A 21751-nucleotide genomic window follows, 5' to 3' on the forward strand; every position below is an offset into this window, starting at 1 on the left:
AATGTAATAATCGGATGCGCCCCCAGAAGCACTAGCACATAAGGGATAAACTAATGCAATAATCGGATGCCGCCCAGAAGCACTAGCACATAAGAGATAAACTAATGCAATAATCAGATGCAGCCCCAGAAGCATAGCACATAAGAGATAAACTAATGTAATAATTGGATGCGGCCCCAGAAGCACTAGCACATAAGAGATAAACACATGCAATAATCGGATACGGCCCCAGAAGCACTAGCACATAAGAGATAAACTAATGCAATTATCGGATGCGGCCCCAGAAGCACTAGCACATAAGAGATAAACTAATGCAATAATCGGATGTGGCCCCAGAAGCACTAGCACATAAGAGATAAACTAATGCAATAATCAGATGCAGCACCAGAAGCACTAGCACATAAGAGATAAACTAATGCAACAATCAGATGCTGCACCCGAAGCACTAGCACATAAGAGATAAACACATGCAATAATCGGATACGGCCCCAGAAGCACTAGCACATAAGAGATAAACTAATGCACTAATCGGATGCAGGCCCAGAAGCACTAGCACATAAGAGATGAACTAATGCAATAATCAGATGCAGCCCAAGAAGCATAGCACATAAGAGATAAACTAATGCAATAATCGGATGCGGCCCCAGAAGCACTAGCACATACGAGATAAACACATGCAATAATCGGATATGGCCCCAGAAGCACTAGCATATAAGAGATAAAGAAATGCATTAATCAGATGCAGCCCCAGAAGCACTAGCACATAAGAAATAAACACATGCAATATTCAGATGCGGCCCCAGAAGCACTGGCACATAAGAGATAAACTAATGCAATAATCAGAAGCAGCACCAGAAGCACTAGCACATAAGAGATAAACTAATGCAATAATCAGATGCGGCCCCAGAAGCACGAGCACATAACAGATAAACTAATGCAATAATCAGATGCAGCCCCAGAAGCACTAGCACATAAGAAATAAACACATGCAATATTCAGATGCGGCCCCAGAAGCACTGGCACATAAGAGATAAACTAATGCAATAATCAGAAGCAGCACCAGAAGCACTAGCACATAAGAGATAAACTAATGCAATAATCAGATGCGGCCCCAGAAGCACGAGCACATAACAGATAAACTAATGCAATAATCAGATGCAGCAGCAGAAGCACTAGCACATAAGAAATAAAATAATGGAATAATCGGATTAGTCCCCAGAAGCACTAGCACATAAGAGATAAACAAATGCAATAATCTGATGCGGTCCCACAAGCACTAGCACATAAGAGATAAACTAATGCAACAATCAGATGCTGCACCGAAGCACTAGCACATAAGAGATAAACACATGCAATAATCGGATACGGCCCCAGAAGCACTAGCACATAAGAGATGAACTAATGCAATAATCAGATGCAGCCCAAGAAGCATAGCACATAAGAGATAAACTAATGTAATAATCGGATGCGGCCCCAGAAACCCTAGCACATAATGGATAAACGAATGCAATAATCGGATTTGACCCCAGAAGCACTAGCACATAAGAGATAAACTAATGCAACAATCAGATGCTGCACCCGAAGCACTAGCACATAAGAGATAAACTAATGTAATAATTGGATGCGGCCCCAGAAGCACTAGCTCATAAGAGATAAAGACATGCAATAATCGGATACGGCCCCAGAAGCACTAGCACATAAGAGATAAACTAATGCAATTATCGGATGCGGCCCCAAAAGCACTAGCACATAAAAGATAAACTAATGCAATAATCGGATGTGGCCCCAGAAGCACTAGCACAAAAGAGATAAACTAATGCAATAATCAGATGCAGTACCAGAAGCACTAGCACATAAGAGATAAACTAATGCAATAATCAGATGCTGCACCCGAAGAACTAGCACATAAGAGATAAACACATGCAATAATCGGATACGGCCCCAGAAGCACTAGCACATAAGAGATAAACTAATGTAATAATCGGATGCGCCCCCAGAAGCACTAGCACATAAGGGATAAACTAATGCAATAATCGGATGCCGCCCAGAAGCACTAGCACATAAGAGATAAACTAATGCAATAATCAGATGCAGCCCCAGAAGCATAGCACATAAGAGATAAACTAATGTAATAATTGGATGCGGCCCCAGAAGCACTAGCACATAAGAGATAAACACATGTAATAATCGGATACGGCCCCAGAAGCACTAGCACATAAGAGATAAACTAATGCAATTATCGGATGCGGCCCCAGAAGCACTAGCACATAAGAGATAAACTAATGCAATAATCGGATGTGGCCCCAGAAGCACTAGCACATAAGAGATAAACTAATGCAATAATCAGATGCAGCACCAGAAGCACTAGCACATAAGAGATAAACTAATGCAACAATCAGATGCTGCACCCGAAGCACTAGCACATAAGAGATAAACACATGCAATAATCGGATACGGCCCCAAAAGCACTAGCACATAAGAGATAAACTAATGCACTAATCGGATGCAGGCCCAGAAGCACTAGCAGATAAGAGATGAACTAATGCAATAATCAGATGCAGCCCAAGAAGCATAGCACATAAGAGATAAACTAATGCAATAATCGGATGCGGCCCCAGAAGCACTAGCACATATGAGATAAACACATGCAATAATCGGATACGGCCCCAGAAGCACTAGCATATAAGAGATAAAGAAATGCATTAATCAGATGCAGCCCCAGAAGCACTAGCACATAAGAAATAAACACATGCAATATTCAGATGCGGCCCCAGAAGCACTGGCACATAAGAGATAAACTAATGCAATAATCAGAAGCAGCACCAGAAGCACTAGCACATAAGAGATAAACTAATGCAATAATCAGATGCGGCCCCAGAAGCACGAGCACATAACAGATAAACTAATGCAATAATCAGATGTGGCCCCAGAAGCACTAGCACATAAGAGATAAACTAATGCAATAATCAGATGCAGCAGCAGAAGCACTAGCACATAAGAAATAAAATAATGGAATAATCGGATTAGTCCCCAGAAGCACTAGCACATAAGAGATAAACAAATGCAATAATCTGATGCAGTCCCACAAGCACTAGCACATAAGAGATAAACTAATGCAACAATCAGATGCTGCACCGAAGCACTAGCACATAAGAGATAAACACATGCAATAATCGGATACGGCCCCAGAAGCACTAGCACATAAGAGATAAACTAATGTAATAATCGGATGCGGCCCCAGAAGCCCTAGCACATAAGGGATAAACGAATGCAATAATCGGATGTGACCCCAGAAGCACTAGCACATAAGAGATAAACTAATGCAACAATCAGATGCTGCACCCGAAGCATTAGCACATAAGAGATAAACAAATGTAATAATTGGATGCGGCCCCAGAAGCAAAAGCACATAAGAGATAAACAAATGCAATAATCGGGTGCGGCCCCAGAAGCACTACCATATAAGAGATGAACTAATGCAATTATCAGATGCAGCCCCAGAAGCATAGCACATAAGAAATAAACTAATGTAATAATCGGATGCGGCCCCAGAAGCACTAGCACATACAAGATCAACACATGCAATAATCGGATACGGCCCCAGAAGCACTAGCATATAAGAGATAAAGAAATGCATTAATCAGATGCAGCCCCAGAAGCACTAGCACATAAGAGATAAACTTATGCAATAATCGGATGTGGCCCCAGAAGCACAAGCACATAAGAGATAAACTAATGCAATAATCAGATGCAGCACCAGAAGCACTAGCACATAAGAGATAAACTAATGCACTAATCAGATGGAGCCCCAGAAGCATAGCACATAAGAGATAAACACATGCAATAATCGGATCCGGCCCCAGAAGCACTAGCACATAAGAGATAAACTAATGCACTAATCGGATGCAGGCCCAGAAGCATTAGCACATAAGAGATGAACTAATGCAATAATCAGATGCAGCCCAAGAAGCATAGCACATAAGAGATAAACTAATGCAATAATCGGATGCGGCCCCAGAAGCACTAGCACATACGAGATAAACACATGCAATAATCGGATATGGCCCCAGAAGCACTAGCATATAAGAGATAAAGAAATGCATTAATCAGATGCAGCCCCAGAAGCACTAGCACATAAGAAATAAACACATGCAATATTCAGATGCGGCCCCAGAAGCACTGGCACATAAGAGATAAACTAATGCAATAATCAGAAGCAGCACCAGAAGCACTAGCACATAAGAGATAAACTAATGCAATAATCAGATGCGGCCCCAGAAGCACGAGCACATAACAGATAAACTAATGCAATAATCAGATGTGGCCCCAGAAGCACTAGCACATAAGAGATAAACTAATGCAATAATCAGATGCAGCAGCAGAAGCACTAGCACATAAGAAATAAAATAATGGAATAATTGGATTAGTCCCCAGAAGCACTAGCACATAAGAGATAAACAAATGCAATAATCTGATGCGGTCCCACAAGCACTAGCACATAAGAGATAAACTAATGCAACAATCAGATGCTGCACCGAAGCACTAGCACATAAGAGATAAACACATGCAATAATCGGATACGGCCCCAGAAGCACTAGCACATAAGAGATGAACTAATGCAATAATCAGATGCAGCCCAAGAAGCATAGCACATAAGAGATAAACTAATGTAATAATCGGATGCGGCCCCAGAAACCCTAGCACATAATGGATAAACGAATGCAATAATCGGATTTGACCCCAGAAGCACTAGCACATAAGAGATAAACTAATGCAACAATCAGATGCTGCACCCGAAGCACTAGCACATAAGAGATAAACTAATGTAATAATTGGATGCGGCCCCAGAAGCACTAGCTCATAAGAGATAAAGACATGCAATAATCGGATACGGCCCCAGAAGCACTAGCACATAAGAGATAAACTAATGCAATTATCGGATGCGGCCCCAAAAGCACTAGCACATAAAAGATAAACTAATGCAATAATCGGATGTGGCCCCAGAAGCACTAGCACAAAAGAGATAAACTAATGCAATAATCAGATGCAGTACCAGAAGCACTAGCACATAAGAGATAAACTAATGCAATAATCAGATGCTGCACCCGAAGAACTAGCACATAAGAGATAAACAGATGCAATAATCGGATACGGCCCCAGAAGCACTAGCACATAAGAGATAAACTAATGTAATAATCGGATGCGCCCCCAGAAGCACTAGCACATAAGGGATAAACTAATGCAATAATCGGATGCCGCCCAGAAGCACTAGCACATAAGAGATAAACTAATGCAATAATCAGATGCAGCCCCAGAAGCATAGCACATAAGAGATAAACTAATGTAATAATTGGATGCGGCCCCAGAAGCACTAGCACATAAGAGATAAACACATGTAATAATCGGATACGGCCCCAGAAGCACTAGCACATAAGAGATAAACTAATGCAATTATCGGATGCGGCCCCAGAAGCACTAGCACATAAGAGATAAACTAATGCAATAATCGGATGTGGCCCCAGAAGCACTAGCACATAAGAGATAAACTAATGCAATAATCAGATGCAGCACCAGAAGCACTAGCACATAAGAGATAAACTAATGCAACAATCAGATGCTGCACCCGAAGCACTAGCACATAAGAGATAAACACATGCAATAATCGGATACGGCCCCAAAAGCACTAGCACATAAGAGATAAACTAATGCACTAATCGGATGCAGGCCCAGAAGCACTAGCAGATAAGAGATGAACTAATGCAATAATCAGATGCAGCCCAAGAAGCATAGCACATAAGAGATAAACTAATGCAATAATCGGATGCGGCCCCAGAAGCACTAGCACATATGAGATAAACACATGCAATAATCGGATACGGCCCCAGAAGCACTAGCATATAAGAGATAAAGAAATGCATTAATCAGATGCAGCCCCAGAAGCACTAGCACATAAGAAATAAACACATGCAATATTCAGATGCGGCCCCAGAAGCACTGGCACATAAGAGATAAACTAATGCAATAATCAGAAGCAGCACCAGAAGCACTAGCACATAAGAGATAAACTAATGCAATAATCAGATGCGGCCCCAGAAGCACGAGCACATAACAGATAAACTAATGCAATAATCAGATGTGGCCCCAGAAGCACTAGCACATAAGAGATAAACTAATGCAATAATCAGATGCAGCAGCAGAAGCACTAGCACATAAGAAATAAAATAATGGAATAATCGGATTAGTCCCCAGAAGCACTAGCACATAAGAGATAAACAAATGCAATAATCTGATGCAGTCCCACAAGCACTAGCACATAAGAGATAAACTAATGTAACAATCAGATGCTGCACCGAAGCACTAGCACATAAGAGATAAACACATGCAATAATCGGATACGGCCCCAGAAGCACTAGCACATAAGAGATAAACTAATGTAATAATCGGATGCGGCCCCAGAAGCCCTAGCACATAAGGGATAAACGAATGCAATAATCGGATGTGACCCCAGAAGCACTAGCACATAAGAGATAAACTAATGCAACAATCAGATGCTGCACCCGAAGCACTAGCACATAAGAGATAAACAAATGTAATAATTGGATGCGGCCCCAGAAGCAAAAGCACATAAGAGATAAACAAATGCAATAATCGGGTGCGGCCCCAGAAGCACTACCATATAAGAGATGAACTAATGCAATTATCAGATGCAGCCCCAGAAGCATAGCACATAAGAAATAAACTAATGTAATAATCGGATGCGGCCCCAGAAGCACTAGCACATACAAGATCAACACATGCAATAATCGGATACGGCCCCAGAAGCACTAGCATATAAGAGATAAAGAAATGCATTAATCAGATGCAGCCCCAGAAGCACTAGCACATAAGAGATAAACTTATGCAATAATCGGATGTGGCCCCAGAAGCACAAGCACATAAGAGATAAACTAATGCAATAATCAGATGCAGCACCAGAAGCACTAGCACATAAGAGATAAACTAATGCAACAATCAGAGGCTGCACCCGAAGCACTAGCACATAAGAGATAAACACATGCAATAATCAGATACAGCCCCAGAAGCACTAGCACATAAGGGATAAACAAATGCAATAATCGGATGTGGCCCAGAAGCACTAGCACATAAGAGATAAACAAATGCAATAATCGGATGCGGCCCCAGAAGCACAAGCACATAAGAGATAAACTAATGCACTAATCAGATGGAGCCCCAGAAGCATAGCACATAAGAGATAAACACATGCAATAATCGGATCCGGCCCCAGAAGCACTAGCACATAAGAGATAAACTAATGCACTAATCGGATGCAGGCCCAGAAGCACTAGCACATAAGAGATGAACTAATGCAATAATCAGATGCAGCCCAAGAAGCATAGCACATAAGAGATAAACTAATGCAATAATCGGATGCGGCCCCAGAAGCACTAGCACATACGAGATAAACACATGCAATAATCGGATATGGCCCCAGAAGCACTAGCATATAAGAGATAAAGAAATGCATTAATCAGATGCAGCCCCAGAAGCACTAGCACATAAGAAATAAACACATGCAATATTCAGATGCGGCCCCAGAAGCACTGGCACATAAGAGATAAACTAATGCAATAATCAGAAGCAGCACCAGAAGCACTAGCACATAAGAGATAAACTAATGCAATAATCAGATGCGGCCCCAGAAGCACGAGCACATAACAGATAAACTAATGCAATAATCAGATGTGGCCCCAGAAGCACTAGCACATAAGAGATAAACTAATGCAATAATCAGATGCAGCAGCAGAAGCACTAGCACATAAGAAATAAAATAATGGAATAATCGGATTAGTCCCCAGAAGCACTAGCACATAAGAGATAAACAAATGCAATAATCTGATGCGGTCCCACAAGCACTAGCACATAAGAGATAAACTAATGCAACAATCAGATGCTGCACCGAAGCACTAGCACATAAGAGATAAACACATGCAATAATCGGATACGGCCCCAGAAGCACTAGCACATAAGAGATGAACTAATGCAATAATCAGATGCAGCCCAAGAAGCATAGCACATAAGAGATAAACTAATGTAATAATCGGATGCGGCCCCAGAAACCCTAGCACATAATGGATAAACGAATGCAATAATCGGATTTGACCCCAGAAGCACTAGCACATAAGAGATAAACTAATGCAACAATCAGATGCTGCACCCGAAGCACTAGCACATAAGAGATAAACTAATGTAATAATTGGATGCGGCCCCAGAAGCACTAGCTCATAAGAGATAAAGACATGCAATAATCGGATACGGCCCCAGAAGCACTAGCACATAAGAGATAAACTAATGCAATTATCGGATGCGGCCCCAAAAGCACTAGCACATAAAAGATAAACTAATGCAATAATCGGATGTGGCCCCAGAAGCACTAGCACAAAAGAGATAAACTAATGCAATAATCAGATGCAGTACCAGAAGCACTAGCACATAAGAGATAAACTAATGCAATAATCAGATGCTGCACCCGAAGAACTAGCACATAAGAGATAAACACATGCAATAATCGGATACGGCCCCAGAAGCACTAGCACATAAGAGATAAACTAATGTAATAATCGGATGCGCCCCCAGAAGCACTAGCACATAAGGGATAAACTAATGCAATAATCGGATGCCGCCCAGAAGCACTAGCACATAAGAGATAAACTAATGCAATAATCAGATGCAGCCCCAGAAGCATAGCACATAAGAGATAAACTAATGTAATAATTGGATGCGGCCCCAGAAGCACTAGCACATAAGAGATAAACACATGCAATTATCGGATGCGGCCCCAGAAGCACTAGCACATAAGAGATAAACTAATGCAATAATCGGATGTGGCCCCAGAAGCACTAGCACATAAGAGATAAACTAATGCAATAATCAGATGCAGCACCAGAAGCACTAGCACATAAGAGATAAACTAATGCAACAATCAGATGCTGCACCCGAAGCACTAGCACATAAGAGATAAACACATGCAATAATCGGATACGGCCCCAAAAGCACTAGCACATAAGAGATAAACTAATGCACTAATCGGATGCAGGCCCAGAAGCACTAGCAGATAAGAGATGAACTAATGCAATAATCAGATGCAGCCCAAGAAGCATAGCACATAAGAGATAAACTAATGCAATAATCGGATGCGGCCCCAGAAGCACTAGCACATATGAGATAAACACATGCAATAATCGGATACGGCCCCAGAAGCACTAGCATATAAGAGATAAAGAAATGCATTAATCAGATGCAGCCCCAGAAGCACTAGCACATAAGAAATAAACACATGCAATATTCAGATGCGGCCCCAGAAGCACTGGCACATAAGAGATAAACTAATGCAATAATCAGAAGCAGCACCAGAAGCACTAGCACATAAGGGATAAACTAATGCAATAATCAGATGCGGCCCCAGAAGCACGAGCACATAACAGATAAACTAATGCAATAATCAGATGTGGCCCCAGAAGCACTAGCACATAAGAGATAAACTAATGCAATAATCAGATGCAGCAGCAGAAGCACTAGCACATAAGAAATAAAATAATGGAATAATCGGATTAGTCCCCAGAAGCACTAGCACATAAGAGATAAACAAATGCAATAATCTGATGCGGTCCCACAAGCACTAGCACATAAGAGATAAACTAATGCAACAATCAGATGCTGCACCGAAGCACTAGCACATAAGAGATAAACACATGCAATAATCGGATACGGCCCCAGAAGCACTAGCACATAAGAGATAAACTAATGTAATAATCGGATGCGGCCCCAGAAGCCCTAGCACATAAGGGATAAACGAATGCAATAATCGGATGTGACCCCAGAAGCACTAGCACATAAGAGATAAACTAATGCAACAATCAGATGCTGCACCCGAAGCACTAGCACATAAGAGATAAACAAATGTAATAATTGGATGCGGCCCCAGAAGCAAAAGCACATAAGAGATAAACAAATGCAATAATCGGGTGCGGCCCCAGAAGCACTACCATATAAGAGATGAACTAATGCAATTATCAGATGCAGCCCCAGAAGCATAGCACATAAGAAATAAACTAATGTAATAATCGGATGCGGCCCCAGAAGCACAAGCACATAAGAGATAAACTAATGCAATAATCAGATGCAGCACCAGAAGCACTAGCACATAAGAGATAAACTAATGCAACAATCAGAGGCTGCACCCGAAGCACTAGCACATAAGAGATAAACACATGCAATAATCAGATACAGCGCCAGAAGCACTAGCACATAAGGGATAAACAAATGCAATAATCGGATGTGGCCCAGAAGCACTAGCACATAAGAGATAAACAAATGCAATAATCGGATGCGGCCCCAGAAGCACAAGCACATAAGAGATAAACTAATGCACTAATCAGATGGAGCCCCAGAAGCATAGCACATAAGAGATAAACTAATGTAATAATCGGATGCGGCCCCAGAAGCACTAGCATATACGAGATAAACACATGCAATAATCGGATACGGCCCCAGAAGCACTAGCATATAAGAGATAAAGAAATGCATTAATCAGATGCAGCCCCAGAAGCACTAGCACATAAGTAATAAACACATGCAATAATCAGATGCGGCCCCAAAAGCACGAGCACATAACAGATAAACTAATGCAATAATCGGATGTGGCCCCAGAAGCACTAGCACATAAGAGATAAACTAATGCAATAATCAGATGCAGCACCAGAAGCACTAGCACATAAGAAATAAAATAATGGAATAATCGGATTAGGCCCCAGAAGCACTAGCACATAAGAGATAAACAAATGCAATAATCTGATGCGGCCCCACAAGCACTAGCACATAAGAGATAAACTAATGCAATAATCAGATGCAGCACCGGAAGCACTAGCACATAAGAGATAAACACATGCAATAATCGGATACGGCCCCAGAAGCACTAGCACATACAGAAGCACTAGCACATAAGAGATAAACTAATGTAATAATCGGATGCGGCCCCAGAAGCCCTAGCACATAAGGGATAAACGAATGCAATAATCGGATGTGACCCCAGAAGCACTAGCACATAAGAGATAAACTAATGCAACAATCAGATGCTGCACCTGAAGCACTAGCACATAAGAGATAAACAAATGCAATAATTGGATGCGGCCCCAGAAGCACTACCACATAAGAGATTAACTAATGCAATTATCAGATGCAGCCCCAGAAGCATAGCACATAAGAGATAAACTAATGTAATAATCGGATGCGGCCCCAGAAGCACTAGCACATACGAGATAAACACATGCAATAATCGGATACGGCCCCAGAAGCACTAGCATATAAGAGATAAAGAAATGCATTAATCAGATGCAGCCCCAGAAGCACTAGCACATAAGAGATAAACTTATGCAATAATCGGATGTGGCCCCAGAAGCACTAGCACATAAGAGATAAACTAATGCAATAATCAGATGCAGCACCAGAAGCACTAGCACATAAGAGATAAACTAATGCAACAATCAGATGCTGCACCCGAAGCACTAGCACATAAGAGATAAACACATGCAATAATCGGATACGGCCCCAGAAGCACTAGCACATAAGAGATAAACTAATGTAATAATCGGATGTGCCCCCAGAAGCACTAGCACATAAGGGATAAATGAATGCAATAATTGGATGCGGCCCAGAAGCACTAGCACATAAGAGATAAAATAATGTAATAATTGGATGCGGCCCCAGAAGCACTAGCACATAAGAGATAAACACATGCAATAATCGGATACGGCCCCAGAAGCACTAGCACATAAGAGATAAACTAATGCAATTATCGGATGCGGCCCCAGAAGCACTAGCAAATAAGAGATAAACTAATGCAATAATCGGATGTGGCCCCAGAAGCACTAGCACATAAGGGATAAACTAATGTAATAATCAGATGCAGCACCAGAAGCACTAGCACATAAGAGATAAACTAATGCAACAATCAGATGCTGCACCCGAAGCACTAGCACATAAGAGATAAACTAATGCAACAATCAGATGCTGCACCCGAAGCACTAGCATATAAGAGATAAACACATGCAATAATCGGATACGGCCCCAGAAGCAATAGCACATAAGGGATAAAGATATGAAATAATCGGATGCGGCCCAGAAGCACCAGCACATAAGAGATAAACAAATGCAATAATCGGATGCTGCCCCGGAAGCACAAGCACATAAGAGATAAACTAATGCACTAATCAGATGCAGCCCCAGAAGCATAGCACATAAGAGATAAACTAATGTAATAATTGGATGCGGCCCCATAAGCACTAGCACATAAGAGATAAACTAATGCAATAATCAGATGCGGCACCCGAAGCACTAGCACATAAGAGATAAACTAATGGAATTATCGGATGCGGCCCCAGAAGCACTAGCACATAAGAGATAAACTAATGTAATAATCAGAAGCGGCCCCAGAAGCACTAGCACATAAGAGATAAACTAATGCAATAATCAGGTGCGGCCCCAGAAGCACGAGCACATAAGAGATAAACAAATGCAATAATCGGATGCGGCCCCAGAAGCACTAGCACATAAGGGATAAACGAATGCAATAATCGGATGCGGCCCAGAAGCACTAGCACATAAGAGATAAACAAATGCAATAATCGGAAGCGGCCCCGGAAGCACAAGCACATAAGAGATAAAGAAATGCATTAATCAGTTGCAGCCCCAGAAGCACTAGCACATAAGAGATAAACTAATGCAACAATCAGATGCTGCCCCCGAAGCACTAGCACATAAGAGATAAACACATGCAATAATCGGATACGGCCCCAGAAGCACTAGCACATAAGAGATAAACTAATGTAATAATCGGATGCGGCCCCAGAAGCACTAGCACATAAGAGATAAACTAATTCAATAATCAGATGCAGCACCAGAAGCACTAGCACATAAGAGATAAACTAATGCAACAATCAGATGCTGCACCCGAAGCACCAGCACATAAGAGATAAACACATGCAATAATCGGATACGGCCCCAGAAGCACTAGCACATAAGAGATAAACTAATGTAATAATCGGATGCGGCCCCAGAAGCACTAGCACATAAGGGATAAACGAATGCAATAATCGGATGCGGCCCCGGAAGCACTACCACATAAGGGATAAATGAATGCAATAATCGGATGCGGCCCAGAAGCACTAGCACCTAAGATATAAACAAATACAATAATCGGATGCGGCCCCGGAAGCACAAGCACATAAGAGATAAAGAAATGCATTAATCAGATGCAGCCCCAGAAGCACGAGCACATAAGAGATAAACTAATGCAACAATCAGATGCTGCCCCAGAAGCACTAGCACATAAGAGATAAACACATGCAATAATCGGATACGGCCCCAGAAGCACTAGCACATAAGAGATAAACTAATGTAATAATCGATTGCGGCCCCAGAAGCACTAGCACATAAGGGATAAACAAATGCAATAATCAGATGCAGCACCAGAAGCACTACCACATAAGAGATAAACTAATGCAACAATCAGATGCTGCACCCGAAGCACTAGCACATAAGAGATAAACACATGCAATAATCGGATACGGCCCCAGAAGCACTAGCACATAAGAGATAAACTAATGTAATAATCGGATGCGCCCCCAGAAGCACTAGCACATAAGGGATAAACAAATGCAATAATCGGATGCGGCCCAGAAGCACTAGCACATAAGAGATAAACTAATGCAATAATCAGATGCAGCCCCAGAAGCACGAGCACATAAGAGATAAACACATGCAATAATCGGATATGGCCCCAGAAGCACTAGCACATAAGAGATAAACACATGCAATAATCGGATATGGCCCCAGAAGCACTAGCACATAAGAGATAAACTAATGTAATAATTGGATGCGGCCCCATAAGCACTAGCACATAAGAGATAAACTAATGCAATAAGCAGATGCGGCACCCAAAGCACTAGCACATAAGAGATAAACTAATGGAATTATCGGATGCGGCCCCAGAAGCACTAGCACATAAGAGATAAACTAATGTAATAATCAGAAGCGGCCCCAGAAGCACTAGCACATAAGAGATAAACTAATGCAATAATCAGAAGCGGCCCCAGAAGCACGAGCACATAAAAGATAAACTAATGCAATAATCGGATGTGTCCCCAGAAGCACTAGCATATAAGAGATAAACTCATGCAATAATCGGATACGGCCCCAGAAGCACTAGCACATAAGAGATAAACTAATGTAATAATCGATTGCGGCCCCAGAAGCACTAGCACATAAGGGATAAACGAATGCAATAATCAGATGCAGCACCAGAAGCACTAGCACATAAGAGATAAACTACTGCAACAATCAGATGCTGCACCCGAAGCACTAGCACATAAGAGATAAACGCATGCAATAATCGGATACGGCCCCAGAAGCACTAGCACATAAGGGATAAACGAATGCAATAATCGGATGCGGCCCCGGAAGCACTAGCACATAAGGGATAAACGAATGCAATAATCGGATGCGGCCCAGAAGCACTAGCACATAAGAGATAAACAAATACAATAATCGGATGCGGCCCCGGAAGCACAAGCACATAAGAGATAAAGAAATGCATCAATCCAATGCAGCCCCAGAAGCACCAGCACATTAGAGATAAACCCATGCAATATTCAGATGCGGCCCCAGAAGCACTGGCACATAAGAGATAAACTAATGCAATAATCAGATGCGGCCCCAGAAGCACGAGCACATAACAGATAAACTAATGCAATAATCGGATGCAGCCCCAGAAGCACTAGCACATAAGAGATAAACTAATGCAATAATCAGATGCAGCACTAGAAGCACTAGCACATAAGAAATAAACTAATGGAATAATCGGATTAGGCCCCAGAAGCACTAGCACATAAGAGATAAACAAATGCAATAATCTGATGCGGTCCCACAAGCACTAGCACATAAGAGATAATCTAATGCAATAATCAGATGCAGCACCAGAAGCACTAGCACATAAGAGATAAACTAATGCAACAATCAGATGCTGCACCGAAGCACTAGCACATAAGAGATAAACTAATGTAATAATCGGATGCGGCCCCAGAAGCCCTAGCACATAAGGGATAAACAAATGCAATAATCGGATTTGACCCCAGAAGCACTAGCACATAAGAGATAAACTAATGCAACAATCAGATGCTGCACCCGAAGCACTAGCACATAAGAGATAAACTAATGTAATAATTGGATGCGGCCCCAGAAGCACTAGCACATAAGAGATAAACACATGCAATAATCGGATACGGCCCCAGAAGCACTAGCACATAAGAGATAAACTAATGCAATTATCGGATGCGGCCCCAAAAGCACTAGCACATAAGAGATAAACTTATGCAATAATCGGATGTGGCCCCAGAAGCACTAGCACATAAGAGATAAACTAATGCAACAATCAGATGCTGCACCCGAAGCACTAGCACATAAGAGATAAACACATGCAATAATCGGATAGGGCCCCAGAAGCACTAGCACATAAGAGATAAACTAATGTCATAATCGGATGCGGCCCAGAAGCACTAGCACATAAGAGATAAACAAATACAATAATCGGATGCGGCCCTCGGAAGCACAAGCACATAAGAGATAAAGAAATGCATCAATCAGATGCAGCCCCAGAAGCACCAGCACATTAGAGATAAACACATGCAATAATCAGATGCGGCCCCAGAAGCACTGGCACATAAGAGATAAACTAATGCAATAATCAGAAGCAGCACCAGAAGCACTAGCACATAAGAGATAAACTAATGCAATAATCAGATGCGGCCCCAGAAGCACGAGCACATAACAGATAAACTAATGCAATAATCGGATGCAGCCCCAGAAGCACTAGCACATAAGAGATAAACTAATGCAATAATCAGATGCAGCACTAGAAGCACTAGCACATAAGAAATAAACTAATGGAATAATCAGATTAGGCCCCAGAAGCACTAGCACATAAGAGATAAACAAATGCAATAATCTGATGCGGCCCCAGAAGCACTAGCACATAAGAGATAATCTAATGCAATAATCAGATGCAGCACCGGAAGCGCTAGCACATAAGAGATAAACTAATGCAACAATCAGGTGCTGCACCGAAGCACTAGCACATAAGAGATAAACACATGCAATAATCGGAAACGGCCCGGGAAGCACTAGCACATAAGAGATAAACAAATGCAATAATCGGATTTGACCCCAGAAGCACTAGCACATAAGAGATAAACTAATGCAACAATAAGATGCTGCACCCGAAGCACTAGCACATAAGAGATAAACTAATGTAATAATTGGATGCGGCCCCAGAAGCACTAGCACATAAGAGATAAACACATGCAATAATCGGATACGGCCCCAGAAGCACTAGCACATAAGAGATAAACTAATGCAATTACCGGATGCGGCCCCAAAAGCACTAGCACATAAGAGATAAACGTATGCAATAATCGGATGTGGCCCCAGAAGCACTAGCACATAAGAGATAAACTAATGCAATAATCAGATGCAGCACCAGAAGCACTAGCACATAAGAGATAAACTAATGCAACAATCAGATGCTGCACCCGAAGCACTAGCATATAAGAGATAAACACATGCAATAATCGGATACGGCCCCAGAAGCACTAGCACGTAAGAGATAAACTAATGTAATAATCGGATGCGCCCCCAGAAGCACTAGCACATAAGAGATAAACAAGTGCAATAATCGGAAGCGGCCCGGAAGCACAAGCACATAAGAGATAAACTAATGCACTAATCAGATGCAGCCCCAGAAGCATAGCACATAACAGATAAACTAATGTAATAATTGGATGCGGCCCCAGAAGCATTAGCACATAAGAGATAAACTAATGTATTAATTGGATGCGGCCCCAGAAGCACTGGCACATAAGAGATAAACAAATGCAATAATCAGATGCGGCCCCATAAGCACTAGCACATAAGAGATAAACTAATGTAATAATTGGATGCGGCCCCAGAAGCACTAGCACATAAGGGATAAACGAATGCAATAATCGGATGCGGCCCAGAAGCACTAGCACATAAGAGATAAACAAATGCAATAATCGGATGCGGCCCCGGAAGCACAAGCACATACGAGATAAAGAAATGCATTAATCAGATGCAGCCCCAGAAGCACTAGCACATAAGAGATAAACTAATGTAATAATCAGAAGCGGCCCCAGAATCACTAGCACATAAGAGATGAACTAAAGCAATAATCAGACGCGGCCCCAGAAGCATGAGCACATAAGAGATAAACTAATGTACTAATCGGATGCGGCCCCAGAAGCACTAGCACATAAGGGATAAACAAATGCAATAATCGGATGCGGCCCAGAAGCACTAGCACATAAGAGATAAACAAATGCAATAATCGGATGCGGCCCCGGAAGCACAAGCACATACGAGATAAAGAAATGCATTAATCAGATGCAGCCCCAGAAGCATAGCACATAAGAGATAAACTAATGTAATAATTGGATGCGGCCCCAGAAGCACTAGCACATAAGAGATAAACAAATGCAATAGTCAGATGCGGACCCAGAAGCACTAGCAAATAAGAGATAAACTAATGCAATAATCAGATGCGGCACCTGAAGCACTAGCACATAAGAGATAAACTAATGCAATAAGCAGATGCGGCCCCAGAAGCACGAGCACATAACAGATAAACTAATGCAATAATCAGATGCAGCCCTAGAAGCACAAGCACAGAACAGATAAACTAATGCAATAATCGGATGTGGCCCAAGAAGCACGAGCACATAACAGATAAACTAATGCAATAATCAGATGCGGCCCCAGAAGCACGAGCACATAAGAGATAAACTAATGTAATAATCGGATGTGGCCCCAGAAGCACTAGCACATAAGAGATAGACACGTGCAATAATCGGATACGGCCCCAGAAGCACTAGCCCATTAGAGATAAACTAATGTAATAATCGGATGCGGCCCCAGAAGCACTAGCACATAAGGGATAAACAAATGCAATAATCGGATGCGGCCCCGGAAGCACTAGCACATAAGAGATAAACAAATGCAATAATTGGATGCGGCCCCGGAAGCACAAGCACATAAGAGATAAAGAAATGCATTAATCAGATGCAGCCCCAGAAGCACTAGCACATAAGAGATAAACTAATGCAATATTCAGATGCAGCCCTAGAAGCATAGCACATAAGAGATAAACTAATGTAATAATTGGATGCGGCCCCAGAAGCAATTGCACATAAGAGATAAACTAATGCAATAATCAGATGTGGCACCCAAAGCACTAGCACATAAGAGATAAACTAATGTAATTATCGGATGCGGCCCCAGAAGCACTAGCACATAAGAGATAAACTAATGTAATAATCAGAAGCGGCCCCAGAAGCACTAGCACATAAGAGATAAACTAATGCAATAATCAGATGCGGCCCCAGAAGCACGAGCACATAACAGATAAACTAATGCAATAATCGGATGTGGCCCCAGATGCACTAGCACATAAGAGATAAACTAATGCAATAATCAGATGCAGCCTTAGAAGCACTAGCACATAGGAGATAAACTAATGCAACAATCAGATGCTGGACCCAAAGCACTAGCACATAAGAGATAAACACATGCAATAATCGGATGCAGCCCCAGAAGCACTAGCACATAAGGGATAAACAAATGCAATAATCGGATGCAGCCCCAGAAGCACTAGCACATAAGAGATGAACTAATGCAACAATCAGATGCTGTCCCAGAAGCACTAGCACATAAGAGATAAACACATGCAATAATCGGATGCGGCCCCAGAAGCAATAGCACATAAGGGATAAACGAATGCAATAATCGGATGTGGCCCCAGAAGCAATAGCACATAAGAGATAAACTAATGCAATAATCAGATGCAGCACTAGAAGCATTAGCACATAAGAGATAAACTAATGCAACAATCAGATGCTGCACCTGAAAGCACTAGCACATAAGAGATAAACACATGCGATAATCGGATACGGCCCCAGAAGCACTAGCACATAAGAGATAAACTAATGTAATAATCGGATGCGGCCCCAGAAGCACTAGCACATAAGGGATAAACGAATGCAATAATCGGATGCGGCCCCGGAAGCACTAGCACATAAGGGATAAACGAATGCAATAATCGGATGCGGCCCAGAAGCACTAGCACATAAGAGATAAACAAATACAATAATCGGATGCGGCCCCGGAAGCACAAGCACATACGAGATAAAGAAATGCATTAATCAGATGCAGCCCCAGAAGCACTAGCACATAAGAGATAAATTAATGCAATAATCAGATGCAGCACCAGAAGCACTAGCACATAAGAGATAAACTAATGCAACAATCAGAAGCAGCACCAGAAGCACTAGCACATAAGACATAAACTAATGCAATAATCAGATGCGGCCCCAGAAGCACTAGCACATAAGAAATAAACTAATGGAATAATCGGATTAGGCCCCAGAAGCACTAGCACATAAGAGATAAACTAATGTAATAATCAGAAGCGGCCCCAGAAGCACTAGCACATAAGAGATAAACTAATGCAATAATCAGATGCGGCCCCAGAAGCACGAGCACATAAGAGATAAACTAATGCAATAATCGGATGTGGCCCCAGTAGCACTAGCACATAAGAGATAAACACATGCAATAATCGGATACGGCCCCAGAAGCACTAGCACATAAGAGATAAACTAATGTAATAATCGGATGCAGCCCCAGAAGCACTAGCACATAAGGGATAAACGAATGCAATAATCGGATGCGGCCCAGAAGCACTAGCACATAAGAGATAAACAAATGCAATAATCGGATGCGGCCCCGGAAGCACAAGCACATAAGAGATAAAGAAATGCATTAATCAGATGCAGCCCCAGAAGCACTAGCACATAAGAGATAAACTAATGCAACAATCAGATGCTGCCCCCGAAGCACTAGCACATAAGAGATAAACACATGCAATAATCGGATACGGCCCCAGAAGCACTAGCACATAAGAGATAAACTAATGTAATAATCGGATGCGGCCCCAGAAGCACTAGCACATAAGGGATAAACGAATGCAATAATCGGATGTGGCCCCAGAAGCACTAGCACATAAGAGATAAACTAATGCAATAATCGATGCAGCACCAGAAGCACTAGCACATAAGAGATAAACTAATGCAACAATCAGATGCTGCACCCGAAGCACTAGCACATAAGAGATAAACACATGCAATAATCAGATACGGCCCCAGAAGCACTAGCACATAAGAGATAAACTAATGTAATAATCGGATGCGGCCCCAGAAGCACTAGCACATAAGGGATAAACGAATGCAATAATCGGATGCGGCCCCGGAAGCACTAGCACATAAGGGATAAATGAATGCAATAATCGGATGCGGCCCAGAAGCACTAGCACCTAAGATATAAACAAATACAAAAATCGGATGCGGCCCCGGAAGCACAAGCACATAAGAGATAAACTAATGCAACAATCAGATGCTGCCCCCGAAGCACTAGCACATAAGAGATAAACACATGCAATAATCGGATACGGCCCCAGAAGCACTAGCACATAAGAGATAAACTAATGTAATAATTGATTGCGGCCCCAGAAGCACTAGGACATAAGGGATAAACGAATGCAATAATCGGATGCGGCCCAGAAGCACTAGCACATAAGAGATAAACTAATGCAATAATCAGAAGCAGCACCAGAAGCACTGGCACATAAGAGATAAACTAATGCAATAATCAGAAGCAGCACCAGAAGCACTAGCACATAAGAGATAAACTAATGCAATAATCAGATGCGGCCCCAGAAGCACGAGCACATAACAGATAAACTAATGCAATAATCGGATGCAGCCCCAGAAGCACTAGCACATAAGAGATAAACTAATGCAATAATCAGATGCAGCACTAGAAGCACTAGCACATAAGAAATAAACTAATGGAATAATCGGATTAGGCCCCAGAAGCACTAGCACATAAGAGATAAACAAATGCAATAATCTGATGCGGTCCCACAAGCACTAGCACATAAGAGATAATCTAATGCAATAATCAGATGCAGCACCGGAAGCACTAGCACATAAGAGATAAACTAATGCAACAATCAGATGCTGCACCGAAGCACTAGCACATAAGAGATAAACTAATGTAATAATCGGATGCGGCCCCAGAAGCCCTAGCACATAAGGGATAAACAAATGCAATAATCGGATTTGACCCCAGAAGCACTAGCACATAAGAGATAAACTAATGCAACAATCAGATGCTGCACCCGAAGCACTAGCACATAAGAGATAAACTAATGTAATAATTGGATGCGGCCCCAGAAGCACTAGCACATAAGAGATAAACACATGCAATAATCGGATATGGCCCCAGAAGCACTAGCACATAAGAGATAAACTAATGCAATTATCGGATGCGGCCCCAAAAGCACTAGCACATAAGAGATAAACTTATGCAATAATCGGATGTGGCCCCAGAAGCACTAGCACATAAGAGATAAACTAATGCAACAATCAGATGCTGCACCCGAAGCACTAGCACATAAGAGATAAACACATGCAATAATCGGATAGGGCCCCAGAAGCACTAGCACATAAGAGATAAACTAATGTCATAATCGGATGCGGCCCAGAAGCACTAGCACATAAGAGATAAA

The sequence above is a fragment of the Ambystoma mexicanum genome, chromosome 5p, assembly GCF_040938575.1.
Source record: "Ambystoma mexicanum isolate Mex_15411 chromosome 5p, UKY_AmexF1_1, whole genome shotgun sequence".
Lineage (NCBI taxonomy): Eukaryota > Metazoa > Chordata > Amphibia > Caudata > Ambystomatidae > Ambystoma > Ambystoma mexicanum.